At 41.6% G+C, this 20,435-nt stretch overlaps 1 protein-coding gene across 5 annotated transcripts in view; it reads right to left on the minus strand.

Annotated features, from left to right (window-relative positions):
• Window positions 1–20,435, minus strand: part of WBP1L (WW domain binding protein 1 like) — a 57,746-nt gene that overhangs the window by 27,088 nt on the left and 10,223 nt on the right. The window contains exons 2-3 of one of the 5 annotated variants that reach the window (XM_027907476.1): window positions 13,580–13,727; window positions 11,970–12,104 (exon numbers count right to left, since the gene is read on the minus strand). The exons of 2 other annotated variants lie outside the window; for them this stretch is intronic. The gene's annotated coding sequence lies outside the window, so the exon portion shown is untranslated. The remainder of the gene's footprint in view (window positions 1–11,969; window positions 12,105–13,579; window positions 13,728–20,435) is intronic. 2 more of the 5 variants (XM_027907491.1, XM_027907485.1) reach the window with 2 other exon arrangements.

A 20,435-nucleotide genomic window follows, 5' to 3' on the forward strand; every position in this document is an offset into this window, starting at 1 on the left:
CAGATATAAGCACAAAACTTAAACAGATGATAGAAGTTGTCTGGTCCATTTTAGAATCACTTTCCATGTTGGGAGATGCTTGCAAGCAGGTTTAGTAACCCAGCAAGGTATAGTATTAATTTTGATACCCCCAGATGAGACAGCCTGATCTTTGGGTGATCCAGTTATGATAACATGACTGTAACAAAAATTGAAGTTGTGCATCTCAGCTCTCTCACACTTGAAGCACAAGGCTGCTTTCAGATGCTCCGCTATTACAGTCCTAGGCAGGGAGAGGTTCTGAACAGTAAATATTGGTGCTGTTTAATACCCCCTCAATTAAACTTTAATACCATGGTTCTGCAGCTATCTACATACACAGGCTGACCATAAAATTGGAACAATTTTACCTAATTATTCTTCTGTTATTCTTCCAAATTTGCCCCAGTGTACCCTGTTATTTTCATGTTGGTAAGAGGAACATCCCTGAAGCACCAGCTATCCAGTTTTGTTAGCCCACATCCTTGGGTGCCAGGACTGAGACTACACAAATCTGGCAGGCACTTGAAATTAAGGTGAAAGAAGCAACTTCAGTGAGAGTAACTTTTTTTCCCAATCCCGGAGATGCCTCTGGGAATAAAGGGGAAAAAAAAAAAAAAAGGAAAGAAATATACAGAAAGGCATAAAAGCAGATCTCTGTTTCTCTAGATTAAGACAATATCCAGTAACAACAAACTATATCTGCCTTGATAGCAAGTATTCTAAGGGGCTTGCTAGCAAAACTAGCCTGAGACACAGGGAGATCACCAGTGCTGGAGCAGCAATGCAATGCTAGATGTGCCAAGAAACCATTTCTGTCTGGCCACCTGCTCACTTGTCCTTGATCCCTGAAGAGTGAAGGGTGACTTCCCCACCCTAACGACACTATTACAATAACACGATGACTTTCCAATATGAGGACCAGGTGTTGTGGGTTCATATAACATATGGTATTGGCACTGCCTATCAGGAATGGCATCAACAAATTCCAGAGGACCAGCAGCAACAGGTCAGCCTGATAACTTCCCAGTACCTACAGGACCTAGATTATCTACTCTACTGCTTAGGGGGCAAGTGGTCCAAAGCAAACCTTTCAGACCTCTTGTGCCTTGTACTACTGTATTGTTTAGGGAGTGCAGTAAGCGGGTCCCCCAATTTGTGTGCAGTTCAGCTACAAAACAAGGGCACTGAAGTCACTTGCATTTACTATTTGTCAGGCCAAACTGACTTAATCGCTGTTAGACAGAGCAAAGAATAATTACGGGAAAAGACACCATACATGTTTGGAACCGGCTTGTGAGCCAGCACTACAACCAGTCTGATGGATCAATAAATTTTAATGTTCAATAAAGCACAAGGGCTTACAGTTGTTAGAATTTGTCTGTGGGCAGGTCCCTCTTCCCCACAGGCTGTCACTTCTGTCAGCTCAGTGGTTTAGAAGTGCAAAAAACTTTTGCAGCTTAGTAAGTTAAGCAAAGAGGGACAGTGCATTTCAACCTCACTACTGTCACCTGTCCTTGCCTCTGAGTAACTGGTTAACCAGGGAGGATGAGACTGTGCACTTCAAAACGCGCTCAGTGTTGCAGAGAGCCCCAACAACAGCTCATGCTTGATTCCAATCAACTCTCAGTTCCAGCTGAATCCCAAACAGCAAATATCAGCCAAGCAGACAAGTGCAAATATGTGCCACATCTCCACCTGAAAGCCACGTGTGAGCCCTGAACCCAGGCAGGGCGCATTGCACAGGAAGCCACTACCCACTCTGTCGTCTTGTATTTCAGCCTGTCTTTCTCTTCACTGCTCCTATGTGATTGAAGAAATGCCAACAGTAAAGCACTTCTTTTTGCACTTTTGTAGAGCAAGCAATCCCTTCTCTGAAGCTGCCTTCTCTATTAAGCTATCCAAAAAAGGGCACTTGAGAAAGGGCAGGGAGCAGACAAGGGGTGGTTGTGGAGGACATACCCAAGAGGAGTTCTCTCCAACACTCATCTGATAGAGGAGAAAAAAGCAGCCACATCCAGGTTGTTCCAGACACTCCTACCCACTCTGCTGTTTAGCTGATGGGAGAGCGGTGGCAGTGAAAAGTCCAGGCTCTTCTGAGACCAGAATAGTTTTTTCTAAGTGTAGCTTAAAACTTTCAGCCCTCAGTGACATTGTTCCATTGCTGTTTCCTCATGGAGGAGGAAATGATATCCACAGGTCCAAGCACACTTTTCTTCACAGCCACGGAGTTGTGGCCAACCCAGTGCAACTGAGAAAAGACTACGTGAATTATCTACTTTTACATGACCACTGTTTGGATACCCAGGCCTTCTGGTCTAGCCCAGAGGTCTTAAAAAGCTTCAAAGGTCTTCACCACTGAGTCTGGGGAACACTGAAGGGTTGAAAATGCCCTACTGAGAAGTGATGCTATCTGCTTCAGTGGAGATAGGGTCAATTCTTCCCCTTTACCATTCCCAGGTTTTTGGGCACCTGAGATGCCCAAATGAAGATGTCAGGCTTCACTTTTAGTCTGGAGTGGGTAATGAAGTCACTGGAAGGCCTACTCAGCTTTCTCTAAGCCTGCAGGGAGGGTGAGAAGGAGGAGGAGTGGGGAGTTCAGCTGTTACATGACGAGACTGTCTCCAGGAGGACTAGTGTATCCGGGGTGGTACAGGGACACCAGCTTGGCTCCTTGCTTTTTGGCACTACAGCTCTTGTCTTCCCAATGCCCATGTATGCAAACAGGACTTGGGTAACAGCTCAAGAGGAGATGATCTGCTCCAGACAGGGCAGAAGGCAGAGTCTGCAGACAGTAACAGGATCCCCCAAATGTGGAATCAAGACGGTAAGCGTCTGTTCTAGTTTTAGAGTCTGGCACCATGTGGGTACCAAAAATACAGCCTGTGTGTGTCCTTTGGTCACATCATCGTAGGAGACAGCACTGTCCCGAAGCTGCTTACCGGCACAACCTTGATGGAGATCTTGGATGCCCTACTCTTAGACGTGCTATTTGATTTCTCTACAAATGACAGCAACTCACTATTTTTAGTGCTCATCTCATGTCTGCTTGGCATTTCCCTTGGGCCTTACCCTTGTTTCACAGCACTGGTGCCAGCTCCCACGAAGCAGTTTTTTTATGCCAGAGGGGCTGATGCCAAGTCTGTCTGTGTTGATGCCAAAATGGCAGCTGGCTTTATTGTTGAGACAGGATTTGCCAAAGCTAACAACACTAGTGCTGGGGTGCCTAGGACTGACTTTAAGGCTTTCATCTTCCTTATTCTTCTGCTGCCTCTAGATTCCATGGGCTAACACTGCTGTAAATGATCTTCTGGGGTCCTAGGAGACGGATTTTTTTCATCAACAGGCAAGTACACAGCAGACAGTCTTAACTTACACGTCCTTAAAGAGAAAGATACCTTATACATGGAGCAATTATCTGGCACTACCCAACTACATAGGGCAAGGCCTGCTGCAGATCAGGCAGGGTTTGAACGCTGTCTCTTGAGCCTGAAAATGTGTTTATAAAGAACCTATCACAAAGCCAGAGAATCTATTGAAGATAAGGACGGTTACGTGGTATTTCTTCACCAAGATATACCTAAGACAGAAGTCTGAAGCACAAGAGGGTGAGGGATCAGCCAAATTGCATCACAGTACCACAAGGAAGAAGACAAAATCCAAGAAAAGTCATGGCCTTTTGCCCCCTTCTCACTCTTGCAAGTGCCACCATGTGAAAAGACACTTTCAGATAAAATCCAGTCTCACACATGAGGCACAGCCATGTTGATCATTGGAAACACCCAGAGAGATATTAATAGATAGCACATAATCACACATGTGCAGTTGCATGTAATTTGAAGTGATGGTGTCCCTCTAAATTAGGAAGCAATTTGATGTTAACCTCTGCTACTTTTCTTATAAACCTAAAAACCACACCTTCAAATGAGCCCCTGATTGCTCAAAGATGCTCAGCTCTTGCTTCAGGAACAGTGCAGTTGGTTAATCTGACAGGAGGTAACAACTTAAAAGGTCTTCTCATCACGTAAGACTTTGCTGGGAGCATCTGTTGTGTGTACAGCCTGGTCAGCTCCTTCTGAAGTTTGTTGGTCTTTCCTGAGCTTAAGTTTACATTGTGAAGAAGTTTAGGAAAGCCCCCAAAATCCCAGCAGTCTTGTTTTCTACAGCTCATTTTACAAGAAAGAGGTTCTTTTATTAGGTTCTGAGAATTAAGTTTTTGTTTCTAGCAGAACAGCACTTCTATATGGTCCTTACCCTTCTTGAAAGGAACAGATTTTGTGGGAAATCCTTTAGGGGAAAAAAAAAAGACATCAGCAGGCTACCTCATTCTGAGCACACTGCCGGATATTATGGTTTGGTAATGTTACACAGCAGAGCAATATGACATAAATTATACTGAGGCAAACGTCCTCAAACTGCCCTATGTACACTCTCAAGCACTTTCCTACTATTACCCCTGGACTCTTCACTCCAGGCCCTGCTGTGGCACCTACCTCCCCATCAATAAGAAGGTTCTGGGTTGCACAAATGACTGGGATTGTGGTACTCAAACCACAAACAACTGGTTTAACCCAATCTTCTTCTTCTTCTTCTTCTTAGAAAATACATGTGGATCACAATATGGTATTCCCAAAACTAAAACTCTGTCCATTAACCCAGTGGGCTGTGCAGTACCTAGAGTTTTACAGGATTTCTCTTTATCTAGCAGAAACATAAACTCACCTGTACTGCTACAGGTAGGGTGAGGCTTGGAGTTTGTGGCACAAGCACGAGGAAAGCCCCTCCACATGGCATGGCCTAAGTAGCAAAAAGACAGGAAGACTTCTCTTCCAAAACAAAGGGCACTGAAGATCTCATACACACAGACATATATTTATATACACGCACACACATACTTTCATACAACAAAAACAAAGAATGAAAGGAAACCACAAGTTTAACCATTAAGAAAGCTCAATACCAGAAGCATTTAAATCCCATCACACCAGCTCCACCATCCCGCTGCATTTTCACTCTCAGCAGCCATTTTCCCTAACCATAAGACGTGGATACCTTGCCTGAAGGTTGTTTGAGATATTACAACCATTGGACTCTGAATACAACTAACTGTTATTCCTTCCATGCCTTGCAGCACTGCCACCAGTTGGGCTGATCTGGAGGCTGCCCTGGGAGAGCCCACGGTTATGTAAGGAGCAGGGAGGAAGCGATGTCCCAGTGTCATATTTCAGGATCAGCTCTGGCATTATGCAGTTTGCACTTGGCTTAAGCATTAAAAGCATTGGTGGCACCTCGAATCACAGCCAGTTTCTAAGTTTCAGGGACATACAGGCCAGGCGGCTTTGCCCTTTCAAGGGCAGATACGTCCAACACCCCGTGGTCTCGCTCCCCTACCTTCCTGGTATCTGTAGGATTTTTCCCTTAAGTATATGCATAACGTGCGCTCCCCTTGCATGCATAAGCATGCTTATTTCATACAGTCCAGTCATTAAAAACTTGATTCAGTTTTATTTTGGGAAGAAACGCTGATAACCGTAGCCTGCCTTTATGGGTATTATCTTATCCCAACTGCTGTAATTTCCCTCAGTGCTTATTATTCTACTGGCAGATAAAGCAAACACTCTCCTGGCTGTGCAGGGCTGAAGGAGGACGCGGTGACCCACACGGCTTTACCTTTTTCACACATTTCTCTGCAGCAAGGTTGCAGGCTGCAGCAAAGAGAGAAGGCCAAGCACTCGCCTTCTCCTTGCTCAGGTCTGGCTCCCAGACGGGCACTTGCTCTAGATCACAAAACCAGTGACCTCTTACTTCTGGCAATTCTTTCCTTGGAATTCTCCTATACCATAAACCAAACAGATCATATGCATCTGTATAAACAAATCAAAACAAATCAAAACCTCATTGACATCCTACCTTTTTACAGGAAAGTAATTGGTGCTAATTAGCATGACTATAGTAAAACAATAAATTTAAAGGAAAAAAAAAAACAAACACAACAAACAAAACAAAAAACAGAAAATCACCCCAAACCCCCAAACTGTCAAAAGCCAGTATACTTTCTTCTTCAAAAGGTGAACTATATACATGTCATCCTCAGCACTCAGAAAGCTCAAAGACCTGTGGGTGACTGTTGAATGAAGAAATTCTAAAGTAAGGAAATATTTTCTATTTTTAGAAATACTCACTTCTGACACATTGTAGGCTCCTACAGTAGTATTTTTCCCCTGAAGGATGTAGTCTGGGGAGTAGGAATTCTGAACGTCTCCTTTGGAAAACGAGGACCAACCCCCCTTTCTTGGAAACAGGTGAGAAAACTGCTCACCAATTTCATTTCAGAGACCCAACCCGCACCTTGTAAAGTCATCAGACCATTGAAAGAGACATCTTCCAGGTAAAAATACATGAGGAACTTAGGGACAGACAGCAACATTTGTTGAGCAGGATTTAATTACGGATTTAATTATAGGCTGGCCATCAGACTGTCCTCCTTTCAGCACTTGTTCCTTAACACAGGCTTCAAAAGTCAGGGCTGTTTGAAAATGAAAGATGCAAGCCCAGAAGCACCAGGCTGTCAAACTGCTCTGGGAATGATTCACTGCACCCAAAGCATCCACATTTCTCTAACCTATTCTGAAGATAACTTAAATCACTGATGTCCCCACTGCCTCAACAGGCAGTGTGCTCCTGTGCTCGATGCCCTTTAAAAATTAGGATTTTTTTTCCCATTAATATTACCTCAGGCCTTAGTGCAAGATAAGGCAGTAATTTCTTCTTCTCCACTGAAACAAGACAACTGATCATAGTGATCTTCTTAACTTAGCTCACCTGGAAAACTGTTCCATTCTCCTATAAGCTGCTTTCAGAAGACAAGAGAAGTCTTTTTTTCTTAGACTACAGGGATTAAATCATGGTTTTACTGGTGTTCACAGTCTGAAACTTAAACCCATCTTAAAATGTGAGATCCAAAATGGTGCACATCACTTACTAGCATGGACTATTACAAAATACCTGTATAGGACACTTCTGTTACTATACCATTAGAGATTTGGTGTTTTTTTTCTGAAAGAACTGCACTCAATTTCTGACCCAAATTCCCAGGCTGTTTGGCATTTTTCATCCACTAAGTACTCTGCATTTTTCCTTCAGGAAAAGTAAAATAGGCTTCGGGCTATTTCTTCAAGTTGTTCTGTCTTAAAAAACATAGACAACTCTCCATCTGCAACTCAAGTGCTTTCTCTTTGTCTCCCAAGCTGTTGGCACAGAGGCAAAACAAACCCCTCCAGGATCCCAGTCACCACCACAGACAACTCCTTAGCATATATTCATGACTTAAGGGACCCACCCTATTACTATTTAATCCTGAACACAGATCCCTATTCAGCATCCCATAACCAAGGTACTGCCTCACTCAGGTGGGGCTGTAAAACATTCACTGAATTAAACCAAATTAAATTCATCAGCCCACCCCTCTCACCACCACCACCACCCTGAGGTTGTTCCTGATAAATCCACACTGCTCATTTCCTGTTGCCTTAGAAATGCTTATAAAACTTTCAGGGATTTATTCTAGAGAATAAATCTTTAAATACTAATAAATACTTTACTAGAGACTGAAGCACTTGACTATTTTCTAACTTTTTCTTATTATTTTTCCTTTACCCTGACCCCTTTACATTTAGAATTTATTTTAATGTGTGTAGATTTATAACCAGGAGTTTGTGCACTTTCTGTTTATTTTTTTTTCCTCCAGAAGCAAAAGAACAGCAAACCCTTTCAGTCTATATCGGTTACTGAGTTACTGCTCGCTTACTTCTCCCCTTAATTTTTTCTTTCTTTTTTTTACATCTAACACTGTTTTGCAGAGCCTTTTCCTGAGCCTTTGTGTGTTCCTTGCTATCTGCAATACAATTTTTACACCAAAGGTGGATTATACAAACAGTAAAATCTTTACTGTCCTTTTGGCTTTAGATAACTGAATTTAGTAGATGGTTTTAAGATCAGCAAAAAAATGATGAGGATGGTAATAAATTTCAGAATCCCTTTAAAATGTTAAGAATTTTTAACACATATACCCCTTTTGTGGAAAAGATTTGGCATAAACTGACAGCATGGCTTTATCTTTTAGTGTCAGCACACAGTGGACTATTTACTGCAGTCTGAGCTCATACTGAGTTGAAGTCGCCATAAGGAAAAACAAGTGACTGTCAAAAAATGTCCTAAAATTGTCAGCTAAAGCAATCTTTTGCAAATGTAAAAACTTATTACAGAACCAGTGGCATTCATTGTGTCCACCACGCACCAAGAGAGATCCTCAGAGATGCTTCAAGGATTCAAGTCAGAACCAGATCCGTAACAAAGACTAATCAAGCAGCTTTGCTGCCAGAAAAAGCACGCTGGACAAGGTTTAATTCTCTAACATGCAACTAGTGTATGCCTGAGCTGTGCAGTTAGAGAAAAGTCTTTGAGCTATTATTACGCTCTGTAGCCGTGTAGCTCTGCACAGCTGAGCCTCTGTAATTCTCCTTTCAAGGCAGGCTGGAGGAAGCGCAACCCCGCTGCTTCCTCATTAGTGTGAGGCACTGCTGTCAAATTGTCTGCAGCAGCTTTCGAGCTACCCCAGGGACAGCCAGACCTCCAAAACCTCAACACACTCATGGAAAATGCTCCTTCCTAAACTCCCCAAGAGCAGAAAGATGCACCAGTGGCTCCTACAGTGACTCCTACAGTCTATAAACTGCAACTGGCTTGCAAGCGTCTGCCACTCACAGCAGCTCTCAACAATTCCCGTTCAGGTCCTCCACTTCTTGCCTCTCATTTAGACGACCTGGAAGAAATTTTGATGCACAAAGATGCCAAGGATGTCCCCTGTGAGTTGCATCCTTAGGTATGAGAAATGCCACTTAAATCAGAGGTTTGACTGAGAGCCCAGAACTTCCCGTAGTGCGGTAGCTCTGCCACAGTCATCCTGCCAGGTCTATAAATCCCAATATTTCACAAAGGCACAGTGGAATCTGAAATAAGATTAGTTTCTGAAGGACAAGCTGGTGGTCTGGAGGTTTTATTTCAGAGCGTTGCCCTAGGTCAGTTGACCACACAAGCACGGAGCACAGGCACACAGGCTGCTGCTGTACCACTGCAGATGCCAAGCATTCAGTATCGGCAGTAAATGCTAATGCCGGAACAAAAGACAAGAGCGTTTTCCCAAGCACAACAGAGCCCCCCACCCCCAGACCCAGTTTTACTTGGATTGTGTCTAGGACTAAACAGCCACTTTTTCACAGTAGACAGTTTTATTCTTGGCAAAAAGAAACGCATGGTGGGGCATCTTCAAGAAAGGTCAAGAACTCCCCTCTATATTCCCCTAAGACTTACTAAGAATTAACAGAAATGAAAGAGCTCCTCTCTCTATTCAACAGCACAGATTCAGACATTCTGTCAAGATCTGAACACTTATACCATGTTTTTTTCCCAACACAGCCTGGGACTCAAAAGCATTCTTGAACACGAAGGTTCATATAAACTTACCAAACTAGAGTTAGAAAGATTTTCAAATGTAATCTACAACCGAGCCAGTCAGCAAAAATATGAAAATCCAACAACCAAAAGAAAGGGCACTACCACGTATATTCCTCCCCCCCCATATAAACACTCTGAGAACAGCATCAAAATTTGTTTAGCAATAATTTCTTCATGAGACAGTTGATCTTTAGTGATCTAGGAAGCTGTGGATAAACCTCAAGACTGAGAATGTTTTTGCTGCATATTCTCATTTCTCCCCAGGGAATCTTGATCTTCAGAGGAATATTAACATGAAGTATGTAAAACATTTTGTGGACTGTTTATAACCTAATGACTCCAAATGTAACCTTAGATGCCATTCTGCAGAGACTTAGTCATATTCAGCAATTTGAGCAGAGGGAGAATGCTAGAGCCTCTTGGGCAGATCACTTTTATTGCTCTTTTAGCTTTGTTCAAGCAATTTCACATAATATAGTTATCTTAGACTGGTATCAGCAAAACACTGCCCAGAATCAAGCTGGCATAAAACTCATGGTTGCATTATTAAGTAGTAAAATCATTCCAAGGACTTGTGTTTGGGAATGCCTGTTCACATATACAGCCAAATCTGAAAATCCAGTTTCAGTTCTTACTTAAACAATACTTAATGGTAATGTTAAAAACGGTGTTCTTCTGGAAAAGAGATTTTGAAATAAATGTTCTAATCCTCCAATAAAAGACAAACATGAAAAGCATATGGTTCCCACTGGGCACACTTATTACAAATAGAGTTACCTTTCTGGAAACTCAATATATATATATAGTTGCTAAATGAAAACAAAACATCTCTTATGGCTTCACAATTAGAATTTAAAAAGCCAGATGCTGTGTAGGAATTGTTGTTTTCTTCAAAACGTTAGTTTACCCAGTTATACATCCCGAAGGCTAAAAAGGAGTATTTAAGGAGGAAAGAGTGTTACAATCTGTGAAGTTAATATTTGTGTTAAAAATACTAATGGAAAAATCTAGCTGTTTGCTTTCCAGAAGCCACTATTTGGTCTCTTCTATTTTTCAAATTAGAAGTGGCCTTTGCAGAATTATAAATAAAACACTGAAAGCTCCATGTGACTTTCCCATATGTAGTTTTTCAACAGCCAAGTAATTTCCCCTATCCCATCCCCACTGTTTGCATACCAAGGCTATGTTTGCCAAGTTTGAAGCAGAGAATTTTTAAGCCAAATTTGTAAAGCCAAGAAGATAAAGATTTTGTTAATATGCTTTGATCAGAGATAAACCTCCTAAAAAGAGTTAAACTGTGGAGAAAAGCATAGAAAAAAGATTGTGTGTTTTGCCATCAATTTACAAGGACTATCACTGTGTCAGTATAGAATATGTACAAAATGCTAAGCATGCCAACATTAGCTTCTCTGAGTTTTTGAGAGCCATATATGTAGCCATCCCATTTCTGCACATGTTCTGAGACAGAAAATATTCTTCACTCAATGAACAAACAAACAGACCTAACCCAAAAAGTGGAAGACTTAAGAGAACATCTCAGTTTTATTCCTCCAGGGCTACTGGCAGATTGCAGCAGACAGAAGGATTTTCATGTCTGCTGCTTGCCTGGTTGCCTTCATTCCCACTACAGTATCCAAATACCTGAAAGCCCAACATCCAAATGGCTCCCTGTGCTATGCATCACATCCGAAGAGCTTGTGGAGGTGACTTAAAACCAGGCCCCCAGTATTCTGAAGGGTGGGACCCATGGCCACATCTACAGTGAGCAACACAGCAGGGAATTCTGAGCAAAAAGGATTCAAGCAGGCAAGGCTGAAGCACGTGTACCAGGACAACAGAAAGGACTGCCTGCCAGAGGAAAAAGCAGAGAACAAAGAGAGCTGGCCATCACCTGAACAAGTAGTGTAGCCCAACAGGGAAGACAAGAAAGTCACCTGCCACACAGCATTAAGACTGCCATGTTAGATTGAATGCCATAAAGCCGAAGTCAGAGACTTATTCTCCCCAGAACACTTAAAAGTATCTCTTTTCCAGTCTAAGCTGCAGCACAACATTCATTCCTACTGACCTCACTTTTCTTTTCCCCTTGGATGAGGAACACACCCAGGGTATTATCTTGATCAATGCAATCACAAAAGGTTGTTCCTTATGAGTAACAGTTCTGTAAAGCACATCTGGCAGCACAACAAAAAATCTGCACAGGGAAACCTTGAAATTTGATTTGACCTACATCAAATCCTACTAGTATCTAAATACTCCTTTGTCACCAGGAGTGGAGGAGCTGTGGCTGTGGGCTGGTGACAACCTGCAGCTTCACTCCATGCTGTGTCACGAGAGCCAACAGCCAAGACTGACATGAGGACACAGCACACACACCAAAGGGGATGGAAGAGCCTGCTCCACCCTCATGAAAGAAGGTGTTCTCTGGTCCTACTTACAGCCTGAAAAGCGAGGGGAAAGAGGTTCTGTCTTTATTCTTTGCAGTCTTGTTCAGCCGTGCTCGACGCCTGCACTCCTCCTAAGTTTATGGTTACCTCCTGTTGACAAATATGTTCTTCTGTAATCTATTTCATCTATTTTCAAAAAGACAGATAACACATTTTTTAACATTAGCCAGGTTTTGTTTTGGGTTTTTTTTGCAAGACAAGTTATGGCCTCTATACAACACAGAACTGGGACTCCAAACAACTAGTGGTCCATTCTCAAACTATACCAGGCTTCATGTTTCTCAAAGTCACTGTTTTCTAGTCCTTCCTTTTCCACCAGAAGAATAAGGGAATTTACTATAACCAAAATATAGTAAGTCATTCATGTTTATAGATAACACCTCTTACTTCACACTATGCAAAAGATTTAACATGTTTAATTTTTCATTTGACATTTTTCATGCCAGTTCAGTGTATTAACGTTTGTATGTGTATTGAAAACTATCAGAACTCTTAAAAGATCACAGGTTTCAGAAATGGACATACCATGATTTAGTTATTTGCATGTAATAAGGGAAAACCAATACAAGGTGAAAACTAGTAATTGTTGATGATGACCATATTTTTAGGGCAAATCTCTGGAGAACTTTCAGTAAAAAGAAGCACTTTCCTTTTATTTACTCTGACCCACATCAAATATCTATAGTAAAAATAAATTTAAAAAAATCAAGACAACTGTGTTTTCTTTTACTCTTCCACAATAACAAGGGGACTGAAAGCAAAAGTCACTCTAATAATTTTCTGTAAAGGAAGATTTCATTGTTAACTATAGTAAGTAAACACCAGATTTAAATTTTCCCCTGCAACTTGCCAATCTTTACATGAGTCAGCTTACAAAAAAAAGGTTTCCATTCCACTTCAGTAACTTTCCTCTTTTAGTCTACAGCAAAAAGAAGAATGATAATTTAGAAAGATTCCTAGCCATGCACCAATTCTGGCTGAAATCAGTTACAAACCCAAAAGCAATCAAACAAAATACAGGCAGAAATTGTTTAGTGGTTGGTATTCCTTTGCCAAGCTAGAACTTCAATATTGCCTTTATAAAGTAAATCAGCATCAAAAGACAGGCAAAAATATGTGCTCAATACTTCTGACATACTTGATTGTAACAGAATATTCTAAGTAGGAAGTCATAAATATATTGCCAAGAGTCTCTGAGATAACTGGCAAATAAATGGCATCAAGATTGAAACTGAATAATCTCATAATGTCTCCCAAAGGGCCAAAAACTCAGACCTCCACATGACTGAAGACTCTGTAGAGAGTATATAAATATGAAAACATACTTTTTAAGACCCACAGGACTGGAATCCTCATCACAAAGTGCCACAGTGATAACACAAGTTCTATGGGCAATATTTTTTTTCATGACATTGAATATCTAATTTCCCTGTCTCCACACCTCACAACCCCCTTTTTGTCCCTCGAGATACTGACAAAGTCACCAGTGATTTCCCACAGCATGAGATGCATGGGAAGCTCTACAACAGCCTCTGGGCTAGGGAAGCCAACTCAGATCCTAATTTCTCAACTCAGGAGCACAAAGAAAAGAACACTTGTACCGGCTTTCACATCTCTTTTCTTCACATCTTGACGGGTCTGCTAACAGATTCTAACAACCAGGACACCAGAATTCATACTTCAGCATCTTCAACTTCTTTCCTGAAGGACTCCAGCTATTGACTCCTGATAACGCTGCCAAGCTGGTCCCTGAAACAAGCCAGAGAGCGCTCAGGAAACATTCAGGAAAAGGTTGAAAGCAAGAGGCGGTTGCAGACAGATCCCAGCACGCAAGAGGTCAGCCCCTGACTGCAGGGACTTGCAAGGCTTTCCATATCCCAACAGATCTCAAAGAGATTGCAAGGATTTCCCAACTTTAGAATAAAAAAAATTCACCAAGGAGGAACTGTGAAGGTGCAAAAGCCCATGAGGCTGAGCTGAACCATTTTCAGCTCTGTGCAGACTGGAGAATGTACAGTCCAAAGCGTTATTGCAAGTACTAGATGACAACTACTACACTGAAGTCCACATTTCTTGACCAGAAACCTGAGTTTTAAGGTCAGATTTAGCAGTAAAGCTTTATACAAAGATTCTGATGTGAATGTTAGAAGAAACAAGAAAGAAAGAGAAAAAAAAAACAACAAAAAAACCCCAACCAGTCAACCAACCATCGTTATTTAGAAGAGCAGCTGCCTGGAAGGATTTCAGAAGTACTTGGTCCGAAAGTGTTTCAGCTGCCATTCAAAACACTCTCCCGTTGCATTTCCAATTTCATAATCTGTTTGCCTTCAAAGTCTGTGTCCTCCTATACTTTCTTCAAAGGTTCTTGCAATTTAAAAGTCATAGGAAAGAACACTAAAAATACCAGACTTGACTAAATGCATCAACTCCTCTGCAACCTTGACTCCTTCTAAAGCACCAAGTGTGCTGACAAGCATGTAAAGATACTAACACAAGTGAAACAGGATTTTCTGCTATAGTGAGTACTGCTTCTAGTCTTTTATTTTCCACTTGAACCATAATTCTGAATAGGAAATGCTCCAACTTTAGTTTAAGCAACTAAACATAAATCCTGATGAAAGGTGTTAGGCGTATAAAAATGCCCATTACCACTTTGGACTAGATTTGAACTGGTGACCTAATGATGTGACGCTCAGTAGCCCTTTAACTATCTGTGATCACAGAGATTTGCATCACCAAATACTTAAATCCCAGGAGATGATACTTCCTTGGGAAGAAAACAATGTTAGACAAATGAAATCTCCAGAAATAAAAGATTCTAGATTTGTGCAGTTTTAACAAGCAAGAAAATACAGATAACAGACACCTGATTCCTGTGAGCTTCTGTTGTGTACTTATATTACAAGTACACAGAACACAAATTTGTACCAAAAGCCAGTACCTGCAAGGCTCAGCATTCACTACTAGACAGGGGTAAACACAGAAAGCCCCAACAGTCTCCCTCACAGCTTTAGAAATTTACTAAAAACCAAGACACATTTTGGATAGAAATGTGCAAATAGTTCCACTTTCACTCAATGTATTAAAAACTAAGATTTTTGCGATCTGTTCAACTGCATCATACCAAATATGCAGAACCTGGCATCATAACATCTACCCTTCCAGAACTATTCAGGCTCTTTGCAATCCCAGAGCCTTCCATCAGTATCCCGGTGCTGTGGCTGTGGAGGTAGGTGCAGATCCCAGTGAGGCAAGCACATATTTTTTACCTGGTTTCAGATCGGCATCAGCTGAAAGCAGCTATCAAATTTCCTCTTGAAGTGAAGCATCCTCTAATATTTTATTTGGCTGTAAAAATTTCACAGTGGTACATCTGCCAGCGAGGCAGAGAGAGCCAAAAGCACAGTTAACAATTCCCAGCGGAGGGCAGATCCTGTTTAACACATTTCAAGAAGTACTGCACATATGCAGGTGCTCCATTTCATTGGAGAGTCTCCACACAAAGAAATCTCCTGATCAATAGCAATACCTATAATTTCCCTGATGAAAAATAATAATACTCCCCTGAATAGCCATCAGCCCCTCTCCCCATCATACAAGCAAACTCAACCACAAGTGTGACCAATGCTACAAAAAGGCTCTTGAGAAGAAGCATCTGTACAAACAGCTATGGGGGATGGAAGTCCTTTTGCTGGGTTTGTTTTGGAACTACAGATGTACTTCAGCTGCCCTACACTCAATTCAACCACCCCAAACATACCAGCCAAAAATGTTATGCCATCCACATGAAGACAGTCACGTTCTCCAGTTGGCATCTAAGAGGAGTGCAACTTAGGACTTGCCAAGAATTGCTTATCGTAGTTAATTTTTACAATATCACACATAGCATTAAAATAGCTTCATGAAAGGGAAGAAAAATGTAATATAAATTACAAAGGCAGGTGATAAATCTTCTGCCTCTAAGGGTAAGCAACCTGGTTTCATAAACATGCTTCCGATTAACCCTTCTGCAGCTTCAAAAAGATAGGATCTCTGTTGTTCCTAAGCACATCTGCCAGAGCTTGCCAAGGAAAGCATGAGCAACCAGCTTCAAAGGCAGGATGACGTACCTACAGCAGTAAACCCTAATCCTTGCTGGGGAAACCACGCAACTCAACTTAGTCATAGAAAATGGGATTAGAAACTTTAAAACAAAACAAGGAGTTGAAAGAATTAGCAGTCATACCAAGATCATGTTGAAAATATTGAGCAACATTTAAATAACAACTTTCGTCAGGGCTGATAAAGAGGAGAGTAAGACTAACAACTTGCACAGGAAGCCTTTAGCGGATGGGAGTAGGAACAGGATATCTGTGTCAGCCTAAAACCTTACACGCTGTCACTGGATGGTGGCTTGGCGAAGAGCAGAGGTGCCAGAGAACGTCACAGCCAACCCTAGAAATTCAAGGACATGGACCCCTAGAAAAAAGTTTCTGTGGTTTGACCATAAGAAACACGGCATGGATTGAAGCAGATAGTGCTTTGACGATCAAAGTGACTGCTCATGTGCAGGGGCAGAGGGAGAGTCTGTGGGAAGTGATTTGGGAAGCACAGCATTATTCTTTCCACAGTTCATAATGTCATGCAAACACACATATACAAGAATGTTGCAACTGCTCAAGTGACCGTCTCCGCTAGCGTCATGCACATGGCAGAAATGCAGAGGTCAGGATATCTGAGGCACTTCCCCAAGGAGACAGTTAATGTGACTTTCTGAAGTTCCCCACGTTTCTTGCACTGTAATTTCCTGGACAACAGTATCGCATATTTTCCAATGCCCGGACCTAACCCAAATTACATGTTTACACAACCCACATGAAATTCAGGTTTTGATCGATGTGTGTTTTCATTTTTAGACAAGAGCTGATTTTCTAACTTAAGACAATCTTTCTAAAATAAACCATGTCTGCATGTAAGGTCAGGGTGCCTAGAGAGATCCTAAAACAACAAATAGTTTAAGTGAGCTTCCCTGACCTTCTCACTGCCAAGCAAGCTTCATTAGCAAGTACCGAGTATTTAAGTCTTGATCACGTCAACAGATAAAATAAAGACAACACAAAGACTTGAATCAGGAAAAGGAAGGCAGTGGCAGGAACAAAGTAGACAAGCAATGAGAGGAAAGAATACCTTGAGAAAAAAAAGGCAGACAGTCATGATCTAAGTGCTGATTAAATCTCCTCCTGAACATATGAAACCAATGTGACCATAAGGCACAAATCCAGTCTAGTACAGAATGCATATTTCCCCTTTGATCATTCTTTGGTGTGGATGGAAACCCACTGGGGCTTGAAGAGATATCAAATCTTTGAGAGATGAATATCTAACATGGCACACAGAGGGTGAATGGAAGTAAAAGTAAGTTTCCACCCCTTCTACTGGGGCCCAGGACTATCACTTCCATTTAATGAAGTCAGAGTGCTCAGGTTTCAGTCACCTCTCTCTGCTTTCTCTTTCCCAGCCAACAGTCTCTTCTTTCCTAGATTTCAGGCTCTTCTTTCCTTTCAGAAAGGCCTCCATGCCTCCCTCTCCCCAAAGTGAAAAGAAAACAGGGCAAGAGAGATACCAGGCACCACAGCTTACATGCAGTTCTTCATGCCAAGCAGTACAGTGCAGGCCTGTCCAAAATCACGGCAAGAGCAGAAGGGCTGCACTGTCTTTCATTTACCACTGACACTGCCATGTGAGTTTTTTCTCCCTTGCAGTCTCACAGATCCCAGCAGAGCCCTGCAGAAGAGTGACCTCGCAGCAACAACCAACCGTACAATAGTATGAACAATTCGGAACCAGGCAGTTCCCAAACCAAAGGTTGCCATAGGTTTGAGTGGAGAAGTCTGGAAACTGCTTATCTAGAGTCTCTGCAGGGAAAGCATAACAACACTCAAGGATCATCCTGTAGAGCCCCTTTGAAACCTCAAAGGTAACCAGACCTGCACATGAACACAGAAAAACTATGCAAAAATTCAGCTTCCACCAGCAGCAGTATCCTGAACAATAGCAGAGCCTCTTTGCTATGTCTGGACAAAAAAAATAAAAGAAAGAGAAGATAGGACATTTCACAGTCTGCTCAGTCTTTTGAAAGACGAAAGGAAAAAGGGGATTTTTTTTTTTTTTAAGTCCTTGCTTGGAAGTTATGGGGGTAAACAACAACTCCTAGCTTTCCCTTCCATATTTAGGCTGAGACTTTTTCAGTATTTCCAGTGTTGCAAAACAGAACACAGAAGAAAGCAAATCTACTTTGACTACACAGAAGTGCCAAACAGAAAAAAATAAGCCACAAAAGTTTGTATAAATACATGCACATCCCTAAAAACAGATGTACCTATCAAAGAATTGTTTAAAGTTTCTCTGAGAGTCTAACTGAACTCTCTGTACTTGCTGTTAAGAACAATTTTACTCAAAATAATAACCAGGATTCAAACCAAGCAAGAAATAATGAACTTGGGTTTAATTGGTTTGCAAGAAACCCAATTTGCAAATGCAACCCTTAGCCAGCTATTGAATATACAAGTTGACTGAGCCCAGAAGGCACTGTGATGAGTGGCTTAAGTGGAGGCACCCTACACCCACCAACATTCCTGCTGAATGAATGTGAAATCGGCAAGAATTGCTTTTATTTATCTTACTAAAAGCGTTTCTTGGAAGGGCTGGAAAAATTTATTTCAGATGGATTTTTCAGCTGAGAACAAAGTTGTATTTATTATAATTATGCACTCTCCAGTGTGGCCTGCCTTGCTGAGAAAGAACATTAAATTCAGCTGTGCACGAACTCACGGAAGTGACCTTTTGAATGAAACTGCTACAGCAAGAAACTTGTGGAGCATTCTCACTAAATAATAACCTACTGTCTGCAGCTTGCAGATTAGCGCTCAGACCACTGATTTCAGCTGCTACTTACACAGGCACAAGTCCACATGAGGTCAATCAGCTGAGAATAAATCATGTGTGCTGCAGAATACAATATGGAGAACTGTACTTGGGAAACTTCATAGTCTCCAGCCCAGTATGGTTTTATGAACTTTTACTAACCATCATTTAGCAGCATAACATTGCAAGGCATTTTAAAGAGGTATTTTCTGCAGGACACCCAGTATTCATTTACATAAGAGGATCAAAGGTGTTACTGACACAAACTGAACAAGCTCTCACTTTAATGAGAGCAACAAATGCAAGGATGAACACCCACCACTCACACAGAAATACCCTGCTCCCTCTTTGCAGAAGGGCCATGAGGATTATCTGAAAGGCTTTGCTCCATGGAAAGACAAAACCCTTGGGGAGAAGACAGGTTAGCACTAAAGAACGAGAGAAGTCAAACTAGAAGGTTCATTCCATCACCTAAATGAAAGTTGAAATGTAAACTAGCAAAATACGTAAAATAGTAAAAATGTAGAGTAGTAAAATGCTTGTTTGGAAATGAAGGCTGTCTTTTCAGTATGCAAATGTAAAATATCCTTCATAGATACATCAGATGATCTTACTCATTGCAGAAAGGTTGGGTATCTCATCCTGTAAGGAACTTGAAACAGATGTCTGAGCATTCCCAGCAGCTGGGTTGCTGGGCAGTCAAATTCCCTGCTGCCAAAGAAAGCAAGGCAAGCTCGTGTGCTGACGTCCACATCTCAGGGGCAATTGGAAGTCACTCGCTCTGCTGCCCAGACCAACAGCATCCCGCGATGGACAGGACCTGCTGGCAACCTGCTCCAAGCTCCCTCTCCCTTTTACCCTCCTAGGCATGCACAGCAGGCTCTCAAGGTTCATGGCCATCTGAAGATTTTGGTATGCAGTTCAAAGGTTCTGAAAAGAGACTACCCTGTATTAAGCATCAAGAAGCCAAAATGCAGCTATAAAAACAGTTTGCGCTGCCAGTTTGGGTTCTGCACTCCCTTTTCAGACTCTTGTGTTTGCATTTCAGCCAGCTTGTTCTCCTCCCACTGCTCTGCTCACTGAACTCTGCTGATTTGGTCCCAAGTCTGCATCTCTGTGTGCTGCCGTCTCCAAGGGGAAATAATATACAAGAAATTCAGTGTCTTGACTTTGCTACAGAACCAATTAATTGAGGTGCAAAGAAGGAAAACTTTTCACTTGAAGTAATCATTTTTTATGCAGTAAACACAGCACATGTAAATTTGTGAGGGGCACAAAAGCTTGATCCTCCAGTGTCTTCAGATGTCGATTATTGACACTAATGCTTTCCAGACAAATAGAAGAATAGTCTCCACTCAAGTTCAGAAGAAGCCAAGAACAATAAAACAATTAGGTAAAGTTTGACCAGTACTTGAGGGCATTGAAAACCTTTGGACCAAAACCTTGCAGAAGAAAACCAGGCATTTCTTGGTTAACAATTAATAATATAGCCCTGAATTCTCTCATTCTGACATCCAGCTGAAGAGGAAAATTACACAGTATTTATACATCTCA

The sequence above is a fragment of the Empidonax traillii genome, unplaced genomic scaffold, assembly GCF_003031625.1.
Source record: "Empidonax traillii isolate 1590-97213 ecotype Southwest subspecies unplaced genomic scaffold, ASM303162v1 scaffold27:size3997909, whole genome shotgun sequence".
In the NCBI taxonomy this organism is placed as follows: domain Eukaryota; kingdom Metazoa; phylum Chordata; class Aves; order Passeriformes; family Tyrannidae; genus Empidonax; species Empidonax traillii.